The 25,151-nt window shown below is 38.0% G+C and overlaps 1 protein-coding gene across 3 annotated transcripts in view; it reads right to left on the reverse strand.

The window, feature by feature from the left end:
• Nucleotides 1-22,261, reverse strand: part of DLGAP1 (DLG associated protein 1) — a 416,456-nt gene extending 394,195 nt beyond the window's left edge. For all 3 annotated transcript variants that reach the window (XM_032987689.2, XM_032987687.2, XM_032987686.2), the window contains exon 1: nucleotides 21,966-22,261. The gene's annotated coding sequence lies outside the window, so the exon portion shown is untranslated. The remainder of the gene's footprint in view (nucleotides 1-21,965) is intronic.
• Between the last annotated feature and the right edge of the window lie 2,890 nt (nucleotides 22,262-25,151).

The raw sequence follows: 25,151 nt of genomic DNA on the forward strand, positions 1-25,151 counted from the left end.
GGTTTTGCAGTTGCTCATATTATTTAAGAAAAGGGGAAAAGTATCAGCAGCCATTTCATAACTCCCATAAGACATCATTCCAACTGATAGACATTGACATACATTTTGTAGTCACTAGCAATTTTGTCCCTGTTATGCCTCACCTCTGCTCTCATAGTCACATCTTTATTGATAAAAGAAACAGAATGTAAATATATGTTTCAGACTACACCAAAACTCTATGCCTAAATCTCTAAAATGAATTTTTTATTTAGTTCTCCCTCAGTATTTCTCATTCCTTGTGTTTTTCTGTTCCTTTGGCTGAAGAGCTGTTTGTTAAAACATCTCCTATGGTATCTCACTAACCCTTGCTTTTATTAGTTTTCATTCTATCCTTAAATGGTTTTCTTTACTGTTTAGTCGAGAAGAAATGAAACACTCCCTAATTCTAAATGATTTCTGGAGAATGATCATTTCACTCCTTACAGGTTTTTTCTTGTGCCACTAGTTTCAGATAATGTTCTCCATGATAAAAGTCATTGTGTTCCTCTCCCACATAACAAATCCCGAATTTTTCTGTCCAGCAAATTTCATATGTGCTTTTCCCAGTTCTTCTAGATTTTCTATTTTGAAACTGAAGACCTGAAGCACATTACTAATACACTTTCATTTATGCTTCTGTTTAAGTCGGAATTAATTAGCTTGTGAAGACTCAATTCAACCTGTTTTTTTTTTTGTTTGTTTGTTTGGTTTTTTTTGTTTGTTTTGTTTTGTTTTGTTTTGTTTTTAAATAAAATTAATTTCTCTAGTAATCACAATTTGCCAACTATAGAGCAAAGCATTTAAGGCTATCATACTGGCAACAGCATTTGTTCCCCAATCTCCACCTCTGAATTTCTGTGAGTGAGTTTTATCTTTGCTCATAACATTACAGGAATCTCCATTCACACTGAATCCTGTCTCTGGAGTATCCAGGTAGGTCTCTCCTCACCACTCAATGCAGTTTCTTTTATCATCCTTCCCCAGAGGATTTTGATCCAACAGCATCTTTTTACCTATGCTACTCCTTGCAAGTCTACAGCATGATTAATTAACCATTTTCTCTTTAAGGAGCTGTCAGTATATTTAATGAAGATACTGCATATTATTGCCATAGGCAAAAAGAAAATTTAGCTATGCAGAAGACTATAGATGTAATATCTAGTAGATTTTGTGTTATAATCAGGTGCTATGGCTCAGACAATTAAAAGTAGCTATTGACATGATGAACTCTATAATAATAGAAAAGAAATTAGAAATGCACTTCAGTATCCCATAAAAATGTTTTTTCACCTTAAATAAGGAGGGCACACTTGACCTTCCAACTTCATTTATCCATTCTACAATTGTCTCTTGATATCAGTTTGGTACCTTCAGAATAAACACACATCCAAGTCCATGAAATGGTTTTGTATAGTGTAACAGTGTAATCAAAAACTATTAATATTTGTAAAGGCATATGAAAAAAATGATATTTATTGCTGACCCATATGATACATGTAAGAATCATCTCTTAATTAGAAGTAACCACAGAGATGAAGAGGAGACCATACACCTTTTAAGTTGTTACATCATTCTTTCCTCCTCCACTAAAAAAAATGATTACTAAAACACCTTCTCAAGGCTGCACTGTTTCCCTTACAAAGAATATAATTTATCTATTGCTACTTGTTTAAACACTCTCTATGAAAATATTAATAAAATATATGGTATTATGTTCACTGATCTGTAAAACAAGCAAACAAAACAAAAATCCCTGTAATATAAAACTTGTACCTTCATCCTCAAAGAGAACAATTAATGCAAAACATAAACATTAGATTTACTAATATTTTGAAGTTATTCAGAAAAGAAAAAATAAATAGAAGAGAGTGAGCAATAAACTTAAGCAGGAAAAGGGAATCAGAAAATAAAAGTTAGGACCATTTATTACACTAGGATATACTTTAGACAGAGTTCCTTTGGATTCTTCTTTTAAGATACATTTGTAGGTAGATATTGGAGAGCAAAAATTTCACTAGGGCAGTGAAAACTGTATTTTTCTTACTTTCCTTCCCTTACATCATTTATACATTCCATCAGACAGTTATTAAACTACTTATTTCTTAAAAAATCTTGTAGATCTGCATGATCAAACCCACCAGTGAAGCTACTATGGTCAGTCACAAACTACTTAATACATCTAGAGTATAAAATTATAAAATGAAATATAACACTGGAAAAAAAAAAAAAAAAACCAACTAGAATACCGTTCTAGCTATTTCCTTCTTCAAAACAAATATGTGCTGACATAAAAACAAAACAAAACAAAACAACTAAAAACCTATTACACTGTCATGAAGTAGCTACCTCTACAGCTGTGGCCACCAGGTGTTGGTATGTTATAAAATGTTAAGGTATTTGCTCTGTTTTAACAGATATTCCTTTCCATTTATAGTAGCAACTAGGAATATTACCAAGAAAGTAAAATTCTAGTGTAAGCATGGCTTGAGAATTCACGTAACAATTCACTTTTTATTTTTTTAGACCTCCTCCAAGGTCAACAATATTTAGATCAGGAACAACGTTTAACTAATGAAATCAGACTTGCACATGTCTTCATCTTGTTTAGCTTCTCAGAGGACAATAATAGGTTTCCTTGAACCCATGCTATATCCAGTCTGATCACACATATGCATTCAAGTCCAAGTTCCTGAGTGGTTCCCTAAGATTTCAGGAGTTCATTAACAAACTCCAGGTAAAACTTACCAGCTATTTGTAACAGTCTTTCAGATACCTCTACATGGAAGTAACAGATCAAATAGCTGTCCTCAAATTCAGAATCTACCTATTCAGAGTTCCAAGGGAGTTAGATCTGGGATGTGATTTATGAAAATTTTTGTTTGCAATGCCATGATTCAGAGCCAGACTTGCAGAAAATAAAGCTTTTGGCAGCAGTGGTGGTAGTGGAACTTTACATTCACTGACTTGCCTCTGTGTTTTACTGAGCAACATGGTTTACTGTTGCTTTAAGTAAATATTGAAGTAGATTATTGATTATTCTTCAGTCAACATAAACTTCTCAGATCAATACATTTTGATGCATGTGTCTCTTAATGCATGAAGTCATAAGTGTTTATTACCCAAAAGGGAGTGGAGATTTCTGGTTCAGCAGCTCATAAAGACCTTCGGGGAGCAGTTTCTTTAGCACAAAAACATACTAAGCCAAATTCTGCTAGTTACCTGAGGGAGGAAGCCAAACTTCACCAACTTTCTAATAATCTGGTCTTCACAACACTACTGCAGGATATTGCTATACACAGACTTTATCAAGAAATTGTGTCCCCTAAGAAGACACCACCTAATATTCATTAAGCAACAAGGATGTAATAGCATGGGAACCCTAATCAGACTGAAATTCTGTGGGGTTTTGTGTAACAGGAGACTGGCTCCTACTGAAGTGATATAGGGAAGTAAATTTGTTCTTACACCTTAAAGTCCTGGCCCACAAAGAGCTCACTGATGACCTAGTCTTATACCTAATCAAAGAACTCTGCAACTTTCTTTGCATCTCTTGCCTGTAGGACACCTGAGCAGCAGAGAGGAAGACAATACTCAGATGACTGTCTTGTCAGCCTCCATGGAGAGCCCATGACCACCATGAAAAGTGTCATTTACATATGTGAAAACATCTGTACAGTGTATTCTATTGTGGCCAGCAAGGTTTTTAGAAAGATAAAATATATTCTAAACACTAGCCTAAATAAGCCAAGAACATAAGGTTCAGAGACTGTAGTTTGACAATAAAATAAATTAGTCATGTACACTGATTATTAAATATATGATGATGTAAAACACAATTCTGTCTTTTTTCCAAGTATATAAATGCATACCTATCACATAATCTGTTGGATTTTGGTATTTTTACTCAGTTATAACTTCACAGGGTAGTGATAATAAAGGGCGAGAGGAATAATGGTTTTCTACAAGAAGGCACCAATATCAATCAGTTTTCAGAGGCGGCACTGCAATTACATGAATATTAACTAAAAATAGACAAAATTTATGAAATTTCAGTGTATCAAAGAAAGCAGAATTTGGCCTCTTTCCTTGCCTCCTTGAACTTATAAAATGGAAACGGACTATTAGCTATGTTATCCCTGAACACAAGAACAGAAATATATGGTGTTGCATGAAAACTCAGTTTAGTTTTATGATCCAGCATGATCCCAAAATACCCAAACACAGCTCTGCAAATATTGAGACAGTATGTGTCTATCTGTATGAGGATTTTGTAACTTTTATTTATGTACATATACATAAATTTTCAACATAAATTGAAGTTGAAGTTACAAAATTTGCATACTTCATTTTATTCATTATAAAATTTCAGATATTCTAATAAGGAGTGAATTTAGAGGGTCACTAGAATCAGATAAAAGGCACTGAGTTACTCATTGCATGTGCATTTTGAGTCACATAGTATCGTCCTTATTTTAAAATCATTACGTATTTGAATATCTGTATGCAGTCTGAGCCCAGCTCTCCTTTCCCAAATGAGCAGTGTATCTGAGACTAGCTCCCATTCTGTCATTTCATCCACTAATTCACAAGACAAACTGAGCTCCTCTTGCTAACTCTGAGGACAAAACTTTTCAGGACTATGCCTCAACAGTGTAAGAAATCAAAAGCTTCACACTTGGAGTGAGAGAAAAAAGAGAACTAATGAACTTCTGGCTACCAAATACAATACTCCCAATGCTGCATCCTCTGGCCATAGTGGCCTGCAATGAAAGTGATATTGTTCTGGTGTGCTTTAATCTAGGTCACAGCTGACAACACAAATCTACATTACCAAGTCTAAAAAGTCAACAGATGCAAACCACATCAACAACACAAAAATTATTTCAGTCAAATGCTTTATATAAGAAACAGTACTGTCACATGTTTGATAACATACATTTGTAGAAAACCCCCGTATTTTCTTGGTGTGATTCTGCATGCAGTAGATATAAACCCCAAAGCCATTAGTCTTCTTGAAACATTCCTGTAAAAAGGTCTACAGGAAGAAATGCGAGATATAATCACTTCAAATGGCAGACAAGTTCAGATCCACTGAATTTCATCAAATCTCTGAAGTTTTCATATACAATTTATCCTCAGGCCTTATCATTATACAGCCACTGTAATGATAAACTGTAATAAACCATTTTCCTGCAGTAGTTTCAAATGCATTTTTCCCATCTTATCATTTGTCTAAAAAGAATCTGAAAATAGGTCATAATTTCCATGCAGTTGTTTAATATGCAGGATTTTTCACCCAGTATTTTTGCAGAAGTCTCCAGTAACTATTTGAGACACACAGAAGTTTTAAATATTCAAAGTTTATTATGACATAAAATGATTAGTGTTAATTTATTTATGGTCCTTAACAAGATGTGATTATGAAAGAACAATAGTTTCAATGTCACAAAGGAACCACCAAAATTATCACAGAGGTACTTGATTTGGGTCTTTTTGAAACCCATGTTGGGGTCTGCCAAATTACATTAATTTTATATTAATTGCTGAAGCTTAAAATCCATTTATTCTCATCAAGAGTGTAGTTTAATCCTTTATAAAGTCAGTTCATAGACAAATAATGCTGTTAAAGTATGAGGTTATTAATGAAACCTTTTTAAAATCAAGGAAAACAAATAGTGGTTTCCCTCTGTTGCAATGTGTCTCACCCACAGTTAATAAAAATGGACAAATTAAGAGGTAACCTCTGAGCTCTGTAGAAAACAAGAAGCTGCAGTAAGACACTTAAATAAATGACACATTACAAAGCTGTAATTAACTGGACAGGAATGGGTTCTTCTTTGGAACATCTATTTCAATTGTATCAGGTATGTTTAACGGCTTGTCTGCCACAGAAGCATAATACCCATATCCTCTCCTGCACCACAGAAAATAGAAGTGCAAGTAAAGCCTAAACAAAAAGACCTAATTTAATCTTCTCTCTGAGGGACAGCAGTACCTCCTGAATTGTCAGATGAACAGGAGAATTCTGTCTGAAGCTATTGCCTCTAAGATGTGGTACTAAAGCAGAATAAAGAGATAAGCATTAAAAATACCCATAATCACAAATGGTTTCCCATGCACAACATACAATGTTCCAGAGCTATATTCAACTGAGAACATGAGAAATATTATCTTGCAGATAGCACTAGTACTTTCTCAGGCACTAAAATACAAAGACTGTTTGGTGTTACCATTGCAATACTATTTTAATTGTGAACATTATTTGAGAAATATGGTGATACTGAAGATTAATAACATTTCTATAGTGCAGATGGGAATGAGAGTTTATTATTGGCAACAGAATAAACTGTACTCTCTATCAAGACGCCTCTAAAACGTGAGCAAAGTACATAATTTTTGTACAAAGAATTCCAACAGAAAAATAGAAGCTAAAACAATAAAAAATATTTACCTTCTGTTTGGGTGAAAACAAGCTCTTATATCATTACTCACTCTATATGAAGAAGCTAATGTTGTATTACATTTGATTTCATTGCATTAAAAAAGATCTGATCAAATTAAGTTAATAAATGCTTCTAACTATTAACGATGATTAAAGAAAAGGGGAACTTTAAATTATTTAAAACCTTTTAAAGCAGATTGCAAGCACATATTTATTCAGACAAAAATACTGAAAATTAGTTAAATGCTACAAAAGACTTTTTAATCTGGAAAAATGAGGAATATATCAGGAAACGAAGCTACTGCTACAACCTTAAGATAGCGCTGTTTTAAGAGTACTAGAGTTTTAGCAGGAATTAAACAAAAATATTATCCTTCTGTATCAAAAAAACCCCAAAACTGGAACCTGCAATATCATCCCATGATGGATGCATTTACCCTCTCCAAATCCACCTGGAAGCAGATTAGTCGTTTCTTTACCATTTTAGGCAATATTGCATTCTCTCCAATTCCACCGAGAAATGGCAATATTTAGTAACGCTTATCCACTCTCTTTTAAAGAGAGAATACCACCACTGGACTCTGTCTTAAATTACAAATGCTTTCCATCTCAAGGTTAGTTTACTCTTAACCCTGTGGAAACACCTAGTGCAGTTTCCTCCTGGTATCTCATCAAGTATATATTGTACTTATCATGTCTAAAGAAACATCTCTGTTGTTGGAAATATTTTCTGGAATATACAACTGAGCATATCAGTCGATTTCTCAGGTCATCTTCATCTTTCTGACTCAGAGCCTTTTTCAAAACAGCTATGTAATCTTTACGCAAGGCAATCCCAATTGATTGCTTTTGTGTTAGGATCTTAGTCTCTTGGCTCACTGCCCTAAATTTTTGTATCAAAAGACCCGATAACTCCTGTTAATAATAACATGAATACTTTTGTTCTTCTTGGCCAAGTTCCTCCTCTTTCCATATCTGTCAAAGCACTTTTTCAGCAGAATCTCTGGATTCAAGTTTCCTGTGAGTAGTTAGCAGCATCCACTCCTGAACTATGGACTCTGTAGACTGTCCTTGAAAGCATCTCCCCACGAGTGGCAGAGACACTCTGCACAGCAGAGTCATGCCGTCATCCATGACACCCTACCGAAGAGTTCCTGGGAAAACAATATCTCCTACCAATAGCAAATACACCTGAAATGGCAATTGCCCACATCTCTTCAGTCCCAGCTACTGCCATAGACAGCCTAGATCTCCGACCTGAATTAATCATTCAACTAATTTTGTTCAAATAAAAAAATGTGAAATAATCTGAGTTGCAAACAAACTGTGAAAATGCCTGAGTTATCCAGAGTTTTTAAACTTTGAGAAGAGCAATTGAGATACACTTCTCAGCATATGAGTTTAAAAAAAAGCTTTCCTTATGTTAAATTCTTAAAAATATCTCACTGAAAAGCTACCACTCCCATTCTTAAAAATAAGGCAACAGCGTTATTCTGTCTTGAAAGCTATGAAAATCATCAAAAGGTGGCCTTAGAAAGTTGCCATTTCATCTCAGCCAACAGGAGTATATTAGACACTGTAAGAAAACTCCTCTTTATACCCCAGTCCCACAGAACATGGTCTTCCAGTATCGGCCACTGAACACACCCCAATCTGCAGGTGAGCATGAGCTTTTCTGTTACTGCTTATTGTCGTTCAGTGGGGAACAATGTCATGAATGCTAAAAATTAGATAAAATATTCTCTGTTTCTAGTACCTTCTATCCTCCATCCAGACTTCATGGAAACCGTGGAAGAGAAGACAGTGTTCCCCATAATGCAGAAAAAAGGGAGAAAGAAGCATGGTACACATGGAAGGAACATGAGTCAAGATGAGGACACAAAGTAGTCAGGCTAGGGGAGACAGATGAGACAGAGGTAGGGAGATATGCAGTCACTGAAGTATATTTCATTACCAAACTTGGAGTGAAGCCCAGAAAACTGAGGTCTCAAAACCCTCCTCTGCTGTCAGCGAGTATTTACAAAAGCTAATTGCAAAGCTCTTCTCTCAGATTTGCAGCTGGACACAGAAAGGGTAATGGTCCTCTACAGCTACATGTCTGTTTGCTATTCCAAGAGGCAGACAGCTTTGCACCATAGTTCATAACTGCTTGGGATACATATATGATACTATTAAATGGAAAAGGAATCACGTGTTGTTTAAAAGCACAATATTTAATACAATAAAAATATTCCAAGATTAGAAGCATTGGAAAAAAAAAATATTAATTCAGTGCAGAATGAATTAAATGTTCAAATACTATATACACTGTAGCACACACACACACAACTGTTATCCATCTCTTTTCCTTTGCAACCATGGGTAATTAACACATGGCCCCCATAAACATGCATGCCAGCATCAATTAGGTTTCCTTTCTTCAACTGTGAAAGAAAACTTCATTTTTGTTCTGTGACACATGGTTGAGAGTTTGGTCAGATGTGCATCCAGAAGAGCACCATTTAACAGGCTTATGAACAAAATATATTTCTGAAATATTACAGCATGTATCTGCATAAAACTGACTGTTGATGGGAACCAAAGCTGACAAAGGCATAACAACATAAAGATGCACCTGTGATCTTTTTCTGTATGTGGTGAAAGTGACAGCCCATCAGTGTACAATTATTATATATTACTAATGGGGTATTAATCAAAGTCATTACTCTAATTAGAAAAACTTGTCTTGAAAAGCAGACTGACTTTTCACCTCTGGAACTGTAATTGACACACAAATGAATCTGACAGTCTTAACGACTATAAATCCTTAGTGGGAGAAATTGTGTCTTAATCTTCTAGCATTTAGATAACAGCCAGTTTCCATTCTTTGTGGGTAAAATTTCAGTCAATTTAGCTGATTTCATGCACTACTTCAACCTCTGTAAGTATTAAACATGTATCTACCATGAGACAAAGATAATATAGACACTATGTGCAGGTTTACTGAACGGGGATTAAGTTTTTCTTTAAAAGAAACCTGGAATATCTGTCTATAACGTAGAAATTCAAGACTGAACTGGGATTTCATTTATCTACAGTTTTGAATCTGTAACTTTTTTTGTCCCTTCAAAACTGTCATTTTTGTGCACATACAATGTCAAGGAAGTCACAAATATTAACCAAGTACAAAAGAAACCAGGTAGCAATATAAAGTCTGCCTTTCAAACAATTCATGCAGAAAAGAAAAGTATTTAGGAGATAATATTTTGAAGTGGCAATAACCCAGCAGGTCTCATTAAAAAAAAAAAAAAAAAAAGAAAAAAGAGAGATGCAGTTTTTGTGCTTATGTACTGACACAGCCCAGTGCCTGCTTAAGGCAGTGACAGACATTACATTCACAGTGTGAGCCACAGATTTTAGTGAGTATCAGATCAGATTCCTATGGATTATCCTAGCTATGCTAAACCATGAGACATTCTTTTCTTTTAGCAATAAAATTTGTATGTGTGCATGTTAGAGGCTCTACCAGGCTATGCTGGTTTACTGACATGCTTTTTTTTATACATCTTGAAGATATTGAAATCTGGACCCATTTAAGTCACACTGACTTCTGCTATTTATTTCAAAGGATGGTCTGATTTTACCCAATGTAAAACCATAGAATCATAGAATATCTCAGGTTGGAAGGGATTCATAAGAATCATCATGTCCAACTCCACACCCCTTGCAGGACTACCTAAAACTAAATCATATGTCTAGGAGCATCGTCCAGACACTCCTTGGACTCTGACAGGTACAAAGGATACCACCATAACATTAAAAAACTTATAATACTGTTTGACCTTACAGGATACTTGGTAAAATTAATATAAATTGATTGAAATTCAGACTGTTGACAAAATATAAAGGGGAAATTAATTATAATTTAAAAGTCTGAGCATATTTTAATCTGTCTTGACTCATCTATCAGATAATTATTTAGGGACTATGAAGAGTGTAATGATTTGTTTAGCACTGTAATTTTTTGTTGTTTTAATTTCAAATTACTGTGTTATTTTTACTAATATTATCAGACGTGGTCTGAAAATGTAAGAAAGGGCCATTTATCACCTCTGAAACAGGAAATTCAGTTGGAACTGATATAATAAATAAAATTATAGATGTTTAAAAATCTAAAAGCATAACTTCAAATTGTTTAATCTTTGTCCTTGGTTATACATCTTCATTATTTTATCTTATAGAAGCCATTCAAACTATGTGCTCACTTGTAACTAAGCTGGCAAAGAAAACTCAAAAATTATTTGCATTACTTCAGTTTGATATGATTTTCTGTTGTTCCAAACAGTAATTTTTGTATGAACACATTTCTTCTTGCTCAACACAGACTCATTTCAAATTCATTACCTTGACAACAATCTCCTAACAAATAAATAGTGACCATATTTATACCACAACAGGGATTGCAATATTGTATTAGTCACTGAGGAGGTGAAAATGAACACATCTCATTTATTCCTATGGCCAGTACTACACAAATGATTTTCCAGTTGTGATATTCATTGCATAAGACATTGTTTTCACACTTTCTGCTCTTGCTTTACCCACAGACCACTCTGAAGCTTAATGTCATATATGTTAGTCCTTAAGGTCCTAATATTCAAACTCATTTCTTAATTGGCCACAGAAACCGTTGTAACTTGTGACCTTGGGTTTTTTGTTGGTTTGTTTCTGGGGACTTTTCATCCCCTCCAGTTGTCATATATTCCACTATCCAAATGATAAACTTTTAACCCTCTCTTTCTCAAAAAAAAAAAGTTCGGGGTGAGGCAAAATCTAAAAATCTCTAAATACTAGAAGCTGAAAAATGGTAATTACATTAAAAAAACCCAGGTTTTAATTTGTCTTTATGTATTTACATTTACACCTATTTTAATCTAGCATTTAGTCAAATCCATTCCTGCTTTCATCCTACTTGCCTCCTTGTAAACATGCCAGTCGCAAACCCAGTCTTCTGCATTTTGCATCTACTGAGATAAAGTCTACTGCAAATACATTTCTGCTTCCTCTTAATGCTATCCAGTTTGTGCACAGAAGGGAAAAATAACTGGTTTATTTTAATAAAATATTGGGGTTTGAGTATTTTTTTTGTAACAGAGTATTTTTTTCAGTATATCTTCAGTTTAATTTCACATTTATTTATTAGGCACAAGCAGAGTTAGATAAAAGCAGTTATTAGATAAAGCATGACTAATTTCATCCTACTTTCAAAAAGTATTTGACCTAGCAAGAAATACAGCAAAATTAATCCTACTTCTTAAAATATGTCCATGTAAATTCTAAAAAAATGCTTAACAAAATAACCATTAATACTACATTTGCCACACTTAATTTTCCAGCACATACACAAACTTAGCTCTATAGAGATTCCATTGAATTAATTTACTTACTTTAGCTGGTATATTGTAAAGATAATAATGGAATCTATTAAAAAAGGGCTACATGATTAGGTTCCATAAAATTGTGGGCAACAATCCATGACTAATCTGCAAATTCAAAGGGGGAAGCAAAATGAGTTTTTTTCTTTATTTATCTATCGTAAAGAGATAAGATGTGCAGCACACATACTGATCAATGTATTTAAACATTTTCTTTCTAATACTGTCGCTTAACTTTTTCTTCCACAAAACACACAGCAGGCAGCTTACCTTAGTAAAAATCGTATTACAGATGAACAAACTAGAAAGTGACTGAGCATTTGAGTAATACACAAGTTTCAGTACCTAATGTCAGGGCGGCCCAGTTTGGCTCCAGGATGATTTGCCCTTGAAACTCAATTGGATCAAGAACTGTTCTCATGAATGCTGAATTAAACATCGGCTAATGATTGTTTAAATAGTGTGTGCTCAAATATTTACTATCTTTTTCCCCAAAAAAATACATATAAGTAAATACAACGTATTCTGTAAAATTTCAACTCAGTATCATACAAAGTATGCATTCAGCTTTGAGTAATAATTTACTACATAAATGTAAAGCAGTTTGTATCCACTAAAATAGAATGAATCATATCCATGATACTAAATTGTAGTAATAAATTACTGAGCTCTGCTAGTGGTGGAAAAGGCTTTATCATATTAGATTTTACTATACAGCTCTATTATAACAATCTTTTATTTATTTATTCACTCATACATCATGGTATACTAAATAACATATTGGCTATTTACAGTCTGTAGAGGGCACACATCTGCCAAGACCGAACTATTTAAAAATACTTCCTTTTCCATGAGTAAGGGGTGTTTACTATAATCAACCATAGGAGTGCAGTGTAACTGTGCTGCTGGTAACCAAAAATTCTGGACAGTTACAGTGGCTATGCAGAAAAACTGCCAAATAATACACCTGCTGAGTGAATGATTCTTGAGAAGCAGACTTGTTGGGTCTACCACATGCATGCAGCTCAGTGCGTGTGCACCAAAGGTCTGACTTAGAGTTTTTGGAGTCTGTTCCTTATCTGAGCTGGCAGGACTATAAGTTCATGTTCTCAAGGCCACCTGATGGCAATAACTGAAGCGGCAGTTTCGGCCCTGAAGTGCAAGTGAGGTGTGCACTTGCTGCCTTCAAGACCTTCCAGAAAGGAATTCATGGTTTCTCCTCAAGGTCCCCATTGCTTCCATGAGAAAGACAAGAAAAACTCTTTAAAGTGCCTCATATACCTGAATAGCTAATCTCAGCTTCTCTTCAGCCTCCTCTGCAACACCAAAGAGTAAGGAGAGATTAACATCAAGAATAAGGGAATTTAAAGGGAACTCACCCTCTCACTTTTATTCTCCCTGTGGTTGAAGAAAAAAAAAAAAAAACATCAAAAGATCAATCCTGACTTGAACCTAAATTCAAAGCATATGTAGGCCTGAAAAGGTACTCCATGCTTATCAAGGGTATTGTTAAAAGGAGCAGTAGCTGCCATGAGCTGGATATGGAAGGAAAGATGAGTACAGCAGCAGTTTACAGTTAGACCAAATGTTAAGGCAAAATCAACAGATACATCTGAAACAATTTATATTCTACAGTAACACAAGGCTCTCATGTACACACAATACTGGGGTCAACATTATGTTCATTTTTTAATACAAAGCAGTAAAAACCAAACCCAAACCAAACCCAAATGCTCAAAACCAGGACACTGCTTCACTCAGCAATTGTTCAAACCAGTGTCTAAAACAGCTGCAAGGACTCTGCATGCTAAGGCCCTGTAGGGTGAAGGAAGCCAAAAAAGCTGAACTAGACTGGCTGATTCAACAAATAGTTAATTTTTAGTTAATTACACCACAAGTAATTAATTAGTGATCCCAGTTCTGTATTAAAACAAACAAACAAACAAACAAAGAAGAATCACAGTTGAACCAAGTAAAAATCCACAGCCAATTTACTAATCAGTATCTCTTCACTTGCAATAAAATAAAATAAAATACGGGGGGTTTCTGCAATAGCCTCAGGTTCAAGCATTGTTTCTTGCATCAAGGACATATCTCTCACAGAGAGATCACTGGTAGGTTTTGTTCTAAATGATGTACTGTATTAAACATGAAAATGAACTTTAGCATGACACTGTTACAGATTAGTAATATTGAAGTTTTTAACAAATAAGATTTACATCTGTGGGCATTCCTACATATTAGTTTCTCTGTTCTTAGAGAGACTGTAAGTCCTTTGGAAAATGGTCTAATTATTTTTGTTCCTGTAACAGTTCAGGAAGCAAACTACAGAGAAGTCAAACAGCAAAAAGCAAGTTATAGTTTCTATAGATGTGCAAAGTCTGCTAGAAAATTGATTACTGGACACACAGAACTGAAGTCCCCAATTTTCTTCTCATTGTATGTAAAATTTTTCCTTTCAGTTCCAAAAGAAACTGAAATGGGGACCAAGATGAACCTTCATCTTTCTCTCACCATGTTCTGCTGTGTGTTGTCATGGAGGCACCAGAAATTTAGAATAAAGAATCATGATACAATTTATTCCTCCTAGGTCCTGTAGAAATGCTGTGATTCTTGAGTAATCTTTTAGCAAATATTTTTGTTTTCTGAAGGTCTTTACAAATGTAACACACAAAAGTGTTGCTACTGCATTTCAGCTTTTCTTCTTAAGAAAAACACCCCACTCTAATATGGCCCTGACCAGTTGGTACTAATATTAAATCCTCACACAGCTTTTTACAGGGCAGGCGACCTGCTCCAGCAGTTCATGTTCAAAATGCCAGCCGGCATAAAGAGCAAAGGATCAGGTCAAGAACTTTAGTATATGCTCATATTTTGACTTGGTTCTGTCAGAAATGTCCTCTGGAAGGTAATTTAACATAAGAGATTAATTATTTTGCAGTGTGCTGCACTGTTTTTAGAAGTATCTGCTTTGTAAATGACCAAAGTACTTCAATACTGCAGAACCTCATTGAGTTTATCTTTTCCCTTTCTGTATTTAAGATCTCATGGATAACTGTAAAAGGCTTATTTCACATGAATTTGTAAAAATGGGAGTGGCATTTCCTCATCTTTTGTCTAAACACACTGCTGATAATTATTAAAATCTGATTTTGGAAATGTGCAAATCATTATTCCTTTTATCTATCTGTCCTGATCCTGATTTCTAAAGATACCCTTTTTCTGAAAATACATTTTATTTGAAGACAAACAGTATGCAAGAACTTAACTATACATATAGAACAGTAACTGTCCTTTTTACTGAGCTCATTAAAATATTTGTGATGTGCAAGTGGTCTCACAGGCTTCACACTGTTGGCTTTGCCCCTTGACTGAGAAATTATCAGCACATGACACAGCAGACAAATGATCCTTTTCATGCATAAATACCTTTGTTCATATATAATTCTGCTATACAACTCTCTCTGCAAAATACAGCAAGAAGATTCCCAGTGAGTAAACTTATATCATGCTACAGAGATGGAAAACACCATTCTGGAAGTCATACCACACACCATCACAGTATGGTAAGAAAGACCACGTAGATTTGCAGGTTGGACAAGAGATGAAAAATTATAATTTTTACATACAAAAATCAGCTCACACTTCTAACCAAGGTGAAATGAATGCTCTTCAACTACCAAGCCACTTCAATTATGTAAATGACATTACACGGGTATTGAAACAGCTCTACAAAGAATATAGTCTTTGAAGTAGTTTTTATGAACCAATGAAAAAAACCCAAAGGCAAAACAAAACAAAGTGGTAGAAGTAACCACAGTTTTCACATGAATAATTTTCTAGTATTTCAGGAATTAAAAACTTAAACATTTTTTTCTGAGATAAGAGGACAGCCAGCTGGTTTGAACACCATTCAGTAGCCTCTCCTGAGTGTAATAGCAGTAGCTTGGTTTGGTTGGTTTTTTTTTGTTTTTTTTTTTTTTTTTTTTCCTTTTTAAAGCAAAACCCTTGCATTAGCCCTTTCTTCAAGGAAGAGCAAGATCCAAATGTGTAAGAAAAAGATTTTTGTCTTCAGTTTATAACTTCTCTGGAGTTTATTTTATCATGTAGATATCCATATTACATTTTTTAAGAAATCTGTGTTTTTTACCAACAGTTACTGTGCTTCCCAAATAGATTCTATATCTCTTCTTCTACATTTCATAGTGATATGCATACCATACTTTTCAAAGTACCACTAATCTAGTAATTGCTATCATTATTTCACTGTTGCTATTAAATGACACACACCATCTAAGTATTTGGGATGATTTTCCTCAGAAAATCATTAGGATAAACTCCCCAAATATTACATTTTATAGTTGCAAAGTTCTTTCATGAACAAAATTACAGAATCGACATTTATTTCTAGTCTAAATTGTTTTGACATAATGATGCTTGCAACACTTCATTTGTACAAAATAACAATAAATTCTCCTAATTCTACCTCTTTCATTCCTTTCTGTGGTGATTTTTCCCCTATTTATTCTACTTTGCCATCCCCTTGCCATTAAAAATCTACATTTCATCAATACTACCTACAAAACTGTATACAAATTTGACAGGAAGCACTTTTCTGCAAAGAAAAGATCTATTGGAAGGAACAGCTGGGTGGATGAACATATGTTCTTACAAAATGGAATCCAATAATGAATTTAGTGATGTTCTAAAAGACAGCCATAAAAAAATAAAAACAAAACTCCACAACATTATGGAGGTAAACCAGATGCAGAGCTGTTGATAACTTTAAAGGACTAAACCACGCCTGAGAATTATGCCAAATGATCGGACATCCAGAAGACACAGGCTGAAGAGAACAAGGAATATCCTTTGATATCCTTGTGAAATATTTGCCCCAATTCAGTTCCAGCACCACAAAACCAGAAGCTGCATTCTTCTACAATCCGTGAAACAAAGCTCATCCTATGTGAATGGTATACTGCAAGGACCCAGAAATTCCTTCAGCTGCAGGATGAAAAGAAGATGGAGATTCTTGTGTACTTGGGACATCTGTGAAGACCCCGTGTGTCCATGGAGCACCCTGACTCTCAGTATTTCTGCTGGAAAAAGGCAACTGTGTACTGCCTGCTGTCTGGTTATGCATGAATAGATACTGTTGAGACCACTACCAAAACCCAGGGACTTGGACTTCACCTCCATTTCTCTTTTAAGTTTTTTTTTCTTCCTTTTTCTTTTTTTTTCTGATGACACGACAAAAGAAAACCACAGGACAATACTGAGGCACTAACTCTCAATGTTGACTTTCAGTGTTGGATGCACACTGCTAAAACTGAAGTTACCATGATGGTGAGTGAGACTGCTAATCATTGTCTCTTACTGTTATTGACCTCCAATCAAACAGATATATTATCCTGTTCCGTCTGCAACACTAAACAGACACAAGGGATGAAAGTGTGTAGAAGCACAGAATTAGTAACAGAAATCACAGTCGGGAAGCTGGCTGAAAAAAATCGCTCCCTTTTGTTTGAAAAAGTAACTCAGATACCATCCCATCAGCATACCCCTTGAATTGCCTTCAGTGAGGATCTATGCCAAGAAAATGAAATGGACTTTCATACACAATTCGTAGAAAAAAATTTTGGGGATCCTCATCCCCTTATCTCCCCCTTCCTCAAAAGAAAGAAAAACTCAAGGAATCCTTGACTGGCTCCAGTACAAGCACTACATCAGCACATCAGGCTAATAGGAAGCTGAAACTTGTAAGCTGTTGAAAGTCAACTCAAGCTACTGCAACCTATACTTAAAATCAGCCCACAAAGCTTAAAAAAGCACCTTCGAGATATGAGGCACCATCTGTATCTACTGAGATCTTTGGTTATGAGTTGATGTCACACACTTTTGTCATGTGAACCACGGCAACTGATGTTCGAAACCTGGATCTAGATGTCCTGAAGTGTACCTTTCCTGCACACAGTTTGAAGTGTATTTCTCAAATCCCTAGTTTCCTTAGCATGAGAAATCAGAAGACTAAGAAGCTCTTCAGTTAGTTAAAGGTGATGGTAAAATTTTCAAAGGTAGAGAAACAACTGGGATGAGGACCATTCACTGAAATGCTACCCATACAGGGACAGGGCATCATGTGGAAAGATATCAGAAGCTTCTCATATACAAAGGTTAAAGGAAAACCTTCACAGGCAACTATTAAAGAATGGTTCTCATCTACCAGAAGACATTGAACCTATGCATAAAGTCAAGCTTAGTTGGTAAGCCATATTACAAATGTACTAGCTTCTATAATTATTGTTTTGTGAGCAGATTTTCAAATGGCACGGGCAATTCTTTCAGAAACATAGAGATACAGAAAGGTAGAAATACACTGTGTGATTTCAAAGCATTGCGAAGTGTTTCTATAGACAATCTGCCAACAAAACAAGTTAAGAAGGCTGAAGTCAGCATTAGCATCTGTCTTCCAATTACAGAGTCACAAATCACATATTGCTCAGTGACAAATGAGGACTGCTGTCTTATATTAAGATGGTTGCTCTAGCAGATGTTTTCAAATTTTCCCAAGCTATGTCACAGAGAAAGGCTAAAGAACTGGAAATATGCCCAGAGAGACCTGGTGCACCAGCAGCCTAAGGGAGCCATTTAAAAATCCATTTGGTATCGCCTCACGAGATCTTCTCTACAAAATCTGAGTACAGAAAGGAAAAGGGGAACAGAAAATATGTTATATTCCTCAGTGAAAGTTTTAAATATCTGACTACAGGATCATCTGGAATAAAATGTGCTCACTTCATTTTAGCTTGGACAGAGCCACAGTCTAGGCAGATGGTCCTTCAAAGAAGACAGGAAAAAAAAAACCCACCAAACCCCAACAATTACTGCAGAAATCAGTGCTCCATATTACAGCTCTGTGATGACAGTCAGGACAAAAGAAACTCTTTTTATGATGATCATCTCCAAACAGTAATCCTGGTATCACATATCACATATTGACTCAAAATATAAAATTAAGTCCTGCTCCCTAGTGAGAGGGGGTATCCTGCTTTTGATACTAGAAAGCCTCTGGGACACCATGAGGAAACTGTTGAGAAAGAATACAGACAAATAAAAGATAAAGAGAGAAAGGAGATCACCACCCCTCCATCTGAAATGAGCTAAGGAGTAAGGTTGTGTCAGCTCTTTCACACAGTAAGTGCCAAAACAGGTCTTCAAATCATAAATCTGATGGGGAGAACAAGTTACTTCCTGAAATCCCATTATCAGATCATATAGGTATAGAAACACTGAAATATGATGCAAACAGAAGGGAGGATGAGAGCAAGGAGAGACACTGAGGCTGTGCTCATCCAGTGTAACATCATTCACAGGAGTAGCTCTCTGGAAGCATGAGACTACAGTAAAAGCACACCCCAGCAGACAAAATAACCACAAAGAGGAAGGTGCCAATGAATGCTGCTACAAGTTAAGGAGTGGGTAGGCGTCTAGTCTTGACCTATGGTGAGGGACAAAATCCTCTCTCTCTTGTTACCATGGAGATCCCCCTTTCAGGTTTCTTTGGATGAGCTTTCCGCACAAGTGCAAAATTTGGCATAAGGAGAACAAGTATTAATTATGTGCCCCTGACAAAAATAGCCTTCTTAAATCTTGAGAGATAATACAACAGAGGCTGTAAAAATTAAGTTTGGTTACAGAGATTAAAGGCTGAATAAACTATCTCACATTAAAGAACCTTGAGCTCTATCTTCTTAAAACGGCAATGCCACTGTGAGTGTATTGCACCTGTCTTACAATTCAAGTGAAAATTCCAGTTACCAGATGGTATGAGACCTGAGTGAAAATTACAACAACAAAAAAAAAATTGCGTGGAGACTACTTACTACTGTTCCTTGGTACAGGATTGTCTTTCTTTATTATACTATTTTATGAATTATTCATGCAGTTCTTTTTTGTATTTCCAGGTGGCTACATCATCAGCCAGGGCTGCACTGAGATGTACCACCTTTACAGGAAGGACAACAGTGCAAAGTCTAACACAAACAGATTACATTGATATGCTTGCAAGTGTTAATCTTACAAGAGATAGACCAGAATGACCCTTGAATTAAACAAGTATATTTAACACATACTGTTCTGGTGAAGCAAAAAAGAAAACTTTTAATTCAGGAGGATATTTATATTAAGGAACACCATGGTACCCTTTATTTTGAAACTACCCGATTACCTCTTTAATAAACAGCATATTTTGCTCCCATATGTTTTCATTAATTTACACTATCTAATTTTAATAGTTCTGAAATACACAATATCAGACAGACAAGTAAGCTATGCAGAAGGCAACAAGGAACTGTGTTGTTGCTGTTAAAAACTCCTAATTTTCCTGCAATCATTACTATCAGCAGTAAATTTATCTTTAAATATCTATCCTTTGGACTTTTGGATCCTTTCTATCACAACATCTTTTAAGTGAGGGGAAATACCTTAAGTGTATACACTGGACCCACATACCAGTAGAAACCAGAGTTGCCTTTTTAAAGGTGTATTAACACTGAAATACAATCCAACATAACCGGCTGAGCACACACCTTGCCTACAAACCCATCTACCTTTTATAAGTAGGCTATAAGGTTAAACAACTATTTTTTTTTTTTTTAATAACTAAGTTCTTATGCTGTCCACTACATTCCTCATCATTTTTCATCCTGTTACTATTTTTGCTTTTTTTTTCTGGCTTCCTGCCTTTAACAGTGTATTTGCGCTATCTCCGACAGGTGTAGAAAACAACATGAATGAAACGAGATTAACCAAAAGCAATCATGTGTGAAACTGAAGCGCTCCCTGTTAAATTAACTACTCAGTGCTCCCTGTTAAATTAACTATTCAGTATTTTTTCTCCAAGATAAAATAAACCCATCAACCGCCTTTAGAAACAAGCATGGTGTAACACTTCCCGTGTGGGCATCCTGAGCCGGGTTTAGTAATAGCAACAAGAAAAAAAAAAATATATATATAAAATTAAACCCACAATTACATAACAGAGCTCGCCGAACACCCCGCTCCCCCGGCGGAGGGATTGGGGGGGCACAGACCCCCCTCCCCGCGGTCAGGGTCCGGGCGAGCCCCGCGGGACCACTCGGGGCGGAACCTCCCCTCGGCTTCCGCGGCATCCCCGCACCCACGGGCTTTGCTGGAGCGGGGCGGGGGTGGGAGGATGGCAAAAATTGACCCCGCTTCTCACGTCCTGCCAACGAGGGGCGCGGGACAAACTCGGCCCCAACAACAGGCGACAACTAGTTGTGGATCCGGCGCGGGGCTGCGGGGGGGCGGCGGGACACGACCCGGCCGGACACGACACGACACGACACGTCGGGACACGGGGCCGCGCCCCGCCCGGGCCGGGGGGCGGCGGGAGCGGGGCAGGGCCCGGGGCGGAGGGGTGGCGGCGGCCCCCGCCTCTCTCGCTCGCCCCCCCGGAAAGGGAGCGCCCCCGGGGCAGAGGAAGGAGGATCGCCATCCTCGGCGGCGGCCAGAACACCCGTGGAGGCGGCGGGGGGCGCGGGGGGAGGGATGAAAGCCCCGCAACGCAAGGCCACCTAGAAATTACTCATTTGAATGATGCAGCAAACGATGAGGGAGGGGGGGCTAGTCCTGCCGTTGCCACTCTCCATCCCTGATTAATAACGCACAGGTTCCCCCCCCCACCCCCCCGCTGGAGCGAGCAGCTCGCTCTCTTCCGCGCACACAGCAATTAATAGAAACCTTCATCCCGCGAAACCTTCCCCAAGCACTCCCACACGCTCGCAGCCCGCGGTGGCAACTGCTAGGAGCACAATAGCGGGAACCCCTCTGCCTCGTACACCGGGGTGGGATGGGGGTTGTTGGGGGGGGGTGGGGGGTGCTGGGGAAGCCAAACCTCTGGAGGCAAAACCCGCTTCCCCCAAGGCGGCGAGTCCCGGGGAGCGGCAGCCGCCGGCGCGGCAGGAGGGCAGGCTGCCTGCCTGGCAAGCGGCGGGTGTACGGCGCAGCACGCTGCCAAAACACCATCACCCATCGGTATTGTCAGCAAACAGCACACAAGCATTTACCTTTTTATGCCCGCCGTCCGTCAGATGAGCATTTGAGGGAGAGAAGGAGAAATGAAAGGAAAGGAGAAGAAAGAGACAGATAAATATAGAGAGCGAGAGGCGGCTGCTAATCCCCGTGTAGAAAGACTTCCAGCAGCAGCATCAGCAGCATGCGTGTGTGTGTGTGTGTGTGTGTGTGTGTGTGTGTGCGTGCCCGGAGTGGAAGCACAGCCCTCCTGGTGATGCACCGGCTCTTGCACCGAAGTACTGTCATGTGCGTATCTCGGTGTGTGTACCCATGGAAAAAAAAAAAAAAAAAAAAAAAAAAAAAAGGAGAGACGGGGGGAGACTAGTCACTCACACGCCTGGCTGTGCGCTGCTGGGGGGGGGAGGAGGAGGAGCCCAGCGCTCCCCAGCCCAACCACCGGAGGAGCAGCTCGCTACTACGGCGGCCCGGGCCCCGCAAGCTGCCGGCCCCGCACGCCCGCCCTTCCCCTCCCGCTCCCAAGGACGAGCCGCCGGGAAAGACCCCTCAGGGCCCCTCTCCCCGAGGGGGACCCCACTGCACCCCGGGCTGCCCGAGGCTGGCGGGAAGCAGCTGACAAAAAACATCCGCCCCCACGTTTCTGCGCCCCCCCCCCCTCCCCCCCCCCCCAAAAAATCGCCTCCCGGAGCGCGCCCGCGGGGATGCGCCCGTGATGCCGACCGGCCTCCGCGGGGTCGGGGCTGCGGCTCCTCCCGAGGGGGGGGGGCGGGGAAGGCCGAACCGTGCCCCGCCGTGCCCCCGGGACCGGCCACGGCCGCCCCGGACAGCGGAGGGGGCTCCCCGCGGCGTCGCGCCCCGTGGGTGGGAGCGGGGGGGGACGAGGCGTTTCCCCGGGGGTGCTGGTGCAAGCAGAGGCTGGGGTGTCACCGGCGGACCCCCCCTTCAAAGCGGGCGGGTCGCCCGTTGTCCCTCCGTGGGGGCGACCGGCGGCACGGCTGTGGGTCGGGAGGGCGCAGGGGGTGGTGGCGCGGAGTGCGGGCCGGGCGCCCCCGAGAACTATAGATGTAACTGTAAATACACATGTTTGCCAGTATTGAACCTGACACGGCGGTGAAAGGCAGTGCTAGTCCAGGCTGCCGTGCAGACACCCTGATACTCGCGTGTCCAGTCAGGCTCACTCAAATTTCAACCACCGTATATGACCTACTGAAAGGTATCTGAACACTGGTAATATGCTCAAATCAACTGTTTGCTAAACTGTAAGTACGTATCCATCTTTTGGATATATAACCACATTTATGGATATAAATGAGATTTTTACGTTCATTTCATGAAAGCTAAAATAGAATGAGAAAATTATTCCTATAGTCCTAAATTTACTAGTGGGTTGTGCCAACAAGTTTCAAGATGTGGTTTCTTTAACTCTCCAACCAGGAAAAGTTTGAGAGAAATATCCTTGATATTTTATTCTTTGTACAAAACCAGCAATATGTATGGACTAGAAGTTAGTCTTAGTAGTAGAAAAATGTTTATTAAATTACAAGGATGAAAAAAAGTTTTGGTAGGGACATCAGGTATACTGCTTATACAAATTTTTTGTTTCTTTGTAGTCGGCAATGTAGACCTAATGTCTCAGAAGTAAAACAAGACGGAAAGAAGAAGTGTTGTTGACATTTTTAATTACAAATGTAGGTCACATCTACAGGCTAGATAGGCTAGGAAATTCTGATGACTGATAATTATGTTAATTAGCAAGCAATCAACCAAGTGAGTGTGGAAAAAAATTGGTCAATCTATTTAAAAATAATTGTTAGGGTTTTTTTTAGTTGAAGACATGGTGTGTAGACAGGTGGTATAGAGAGGAAATCACTGACAAGACTGTCCATCTTGTTAAGATTTAGCTGTTCACAATAAAATATTTTGAGACTACCCAGAAGTACTGTCATAAAATCAAAAATACCAAATTTGTTGTTACTAAGTTGTATAAACCAAGTCAATATGACATTGCTGAAAAAATGAATTGTACCCCAAAGCCATATAATTTGTTTGCTTATATAAAATAGAGGTACAGATACCCTTTTAGTTCTTTACCTGAAATACAGATGCTGAATCTGAGCTAACTCAGGTAAATAAGCTAAAGAGTACAGGGTTCATTGTTTTGTTTGTTCGTTTGTTTGTTTGTTTGTTTTGTGTTTTTTTTTTTTTTTTTTTTTTTTTCTGTGTTTATACATACAGCATTATCCTATATAGTATATTAGTTTATCTCTTAGTAAGGATTTTTTGACTTGTCATCATGAACTGTAATTTCAAGCTACTTTCAAATCTGGCAAAATCTGTCGTTTAAAATATGACAGTCCACAAAGACCTTACAGTAGAATTTATGTAATCTTTCCTATGTAATTATGAGAAAATTTAACCTGCCCTCCGTAGACCTGTGAAGTTATAAAGCAGATTTAGTCATGTTATGTGTGATAGTTCTGTGAAAATATTTATACCAAACGGGTTGATTACATTAGTTAGTAGAACTAGATAGTAATGAAAATAGACAACATATTTTTAGGCTTCATACAAACTTCCAGAAAATGAAGTAGACCCAATTTCCTTTGAAGACCGAAGAGTAAGAATGAAAGAGGAGATGTTTTTGCATAAAATTATCCAACCTCAAAATAAAAACCAGCATGCAGATTTTACTCATTTTTTTTCACTTGCACTCCCTATTGTGAATCTAAACAATTTCATCAGTTTTCTGGATGTTCCTTGTTTGCCTGACTTCAGTCTGGCTGGGCCAAGAGGGTAAAAGAGGGATGTCTTGTTGTAAATTCTCTTCTGAATTGATCTAGAGGAATTTGCATCTTGGAGGAATAAGAAATTCAATCTGCTTTACATAATGACTTAGATGGTCTTCATGGGCCATTAATTATTTTGATTTTAGGCATAACACTTGTCTGTACTGGTAGTCCTAGTACTCACTGGTGTCTCAGAATACATGCAGCTTGGAGGGGAGATTTGCAAGATGGGATCAAAGATCCTTCACCTGACTGTATGAGATATGGCATGCACCAACAAAACTGAGAAGGGGCTGTGAAGTTTTGGTAAGGAGAGTAAAAAAATGTAGGTGAACAAGAAAAAAAAATAAGAAATCAAAACCTGGCAGAAAAATGTTCAAAAATAGTTTTCAGATCAGAAAAGTAGGAATCAGAAAGAAAACATTTTAAACAGCC

The sequence above is a fragment of the Tyto alba genome, unplaced genomic scaffold (assembly GCF_018691265.1).
Source record: "Tyto alba isolate M040663 unplaced genomic scaffold, T.alba_DEE_v4.0 Super-Scaffold_27, whole genome shotgun sequence".
Lineage (NCBI taxonomy): Eukaryota > Metazoa > Chordata > Aves > Strigiformes > Tytonidae > Tyto > Tyto alba.